Source organism: Chelon labrosus (genome assembly GCF_963514085.1).
Source record: "Chelon labrosus genome assembly, chromosome: 19".
NCBI classification, from domain to species: Eukaryota; Metazoa; Chordata; class Actinopteri; order Mugiliformes; family Mugilidae; genus Chelon; species Chelon labrosus.
Window position 1 is genome coordinate 2,156,524 of NC_140352.1, and position 2,814 is coordinate 2,159,337.

Below are 2,814 nucleotides of genomic sequence, written 5' to 3' on the forward strand. Positions count from 1 at the left end.
TTTTTTGATATATTTTTTTGCCGAAGTGAAAAGAGGTGCAAAATATATAAATATATATAAATATATATATATATATATATATATATATATAAAAAGAAGATGAATGATATAATGCTATCTGTGTATAATCTAAATGTTTGCATACTCAAAGCAAGTGTTGCATCAGATTATTAATTGACTGCATGTACAGAATATGTTTCTGGATTTAAGCGGCTCCGTGGCGGCGAGGAGCAGCTCTGTGGGGTCCCGTGGTTGACTTCAGTGCTCCTAGTGGCCGCGAATAGGTACTGCACTTCAACTGCTTTCCCCTGATTACAGGTCTACTACAGGTTTTGGGCTCGTGGCTGCCTGTGTGTGTGTGTGTGTGTGTGTGTGTGCAGGTGCATGAAGTGTGTGTTCGGAGGGCTCCTCGGTTCGTGGTGCAGTTTGAATCCACTACAGTCTCGTTGTCCCTGAAGTGGCGCTCTGAATTTATTGGCATTTCAGGTGGTTGGAGCTGCAACCGTGTCTTCAGATCGAACACATGCATCTGCACATTGTGTTCAGATCTGAAAAAAGAAAAAAAACAAAAAAAAAACGGGTCGGACTCACTTGATTTCCTCGATTCACGCAGAAACTGTTTTCTACCTTATACAAAGGCGTTCACGCTAATGTCTGCTAGCTCCAAAAGCGCTATAAGCGACATTAATATGTTCAACTTTACAGCAGAAATAAACATGTTTACAGCCTGGTACAAAAACAGTTTTGGCCTCTAGAGCTAAATCCTCCATTTTTTTTTAACTCATTGTATCAAAGCTAACAATAATTAAGGGCGTGGCTTCTTTGAGTTACATCAAGTTGCAAGCTCAAGCTCCGCCTCTTTCTTTAAATTACCTATGAGTTAGCTGGAGTTAGACAAGGAGACACCACACTGAGCTTCAGGAAACTTATGGATGCCATCTTTACATCTTCACACACAGTTAATGGATTTGACTTCTTCTTCTTCTTCTACGTCTGCAGCGTTTTTTTTTTGTTTTTTTTATGGCATCAGCTGGAGAATTTGGCGCCACCTTCTGTTGATGAAGCAACCTCCAGTCTTCATGCAGCTCATGAATCATTTTCTCTTGTGAAAGTCAAACACACTTTTTCCCGTCAGACTCTTGAGGCTGAGAATCGTTCTGTCTGACAGTCTGAGCTCAGAGAAACCCAAACGTTGTCGTATCCTCGCTAGTTGCCTGATTTACGTTGCAGCTCGCCGTCCTGCCAGTGCAAACGCTCATCATTCAGAGGAGCGAGTTTGCTCACAGGAAAGAGACTAAAGTGTGATTCGCATGCAGCCGTGCCGACCGCCATTTTTAAGTGACGTGTGTTTGTGTGTTGACATTTGTTGCGGGAGAAGATTGCCCATTTCCTCCTTGTCGTCTGTACTGAGCCAATCACAACCCTCTTCACTCCACGTTCAACACGAGAAGAACTGGATATTATTACTATTCTTATTAATATTATATTAATTATTGTTGTTATTATTCAGGTCCAGGTTTTACCCCCCTCCCCCCTCCAGACATATTTGCCGCAGTTTCTCTTATTTATTACGACTGCTGTTTTCCCTCTGGAAACTTGACCGATCCATTAAGAGACTTTTCTCTCGTGTGTTTGTGTGTTTGTCGTGTTCTTCTTGGCTCAGACACGTAAATGCTTTTAAACTGTACCTTGCCTTCTATGTGCCTCTATATAGAAAAGGAACGTAATGTGCTGTAATAAGGATGATGCAGGGATCAGCTCCCTCCCTCTTCACGCGCTGCATGGCATCGCCGCTCCACTTCCTGTCTGCTCTCATCTCTTTGTGTTTTTCTTCTCGTCTCAGTCGTTTTTTTTTTTTTGTCCTCTCTCGTGGTGGCAGGTAGTGTTGAGGCCCAGCTTACGCTTTTGGTTTGTTATGCAAGAATGACTCTAATGTCACAATAGGAAACTTGAAACGGTTTTATTTCATCCTCATCCTCCTCTTGCCTTCAAATATTTTCTTGCTGCGTTGACAGACGTCAGTCAGGTTTTGTTGAGGTCGAGTTAAAAGTCACTTAAAGGCTCAAATTGTTTAAACTTGGAGACATTTGTTTTGGCCACTTGGGGGCAGCAGAACTCACATATTGGTCTCCTCAACACCCTGAAGGAAAATGTATTCACGTTCATCTGCTAGTTGCATCATGGTAGCAGCTTTGATTCAAAGCAGTGAACCAATACAACAAAATCACAACATATTAATATACTAAGGCTTGTGATATGCGGAGCAACACAGAAGGTTCTGGGTTCTAATCCATGGGCCGACTGGTTCCTAACTGTGTGGAGTTTGCCTGTTCTCCCTGTGTCTGCGTGGGTTCTCTCCAGGTTCTCCAGCTTCCTCCCACCGTCCAAAGACATGCTGGTTAGGTTCATTGGTGATTCTAAATTGGCCGTAGGTGTGAGTGTGAATGGTTGTCTGTCTCTCTGTGAAAATGAATGAATGAATGTGTTGAATGTGCGGCCAGTTAATTCTGTTTAACTTCCAACCCAAGGGCCACGAAACACCAAGCCGAAGGTCGACTCTTTTCCAGTGTCGGGACATCGTTAACAAACATGTTGATCTAGAACGAATAAAGTGTCGTTCAACTGATCAGCATGATTTAGGAGAGGCCAGCTCTGTACAACGAGCTCCCCCCCCCCCCGCTAACAGTAGCTCTTCCCGTTTCCTTTTTTGAATGATGCATACAAACTGCTGTCACCTACTGGAGCAGAGCGTATGTACCTGCTGGTCGTTGCCTGTAGTCTCTGTGGTGCTTTCATGTGCAACTTATTTGTCCA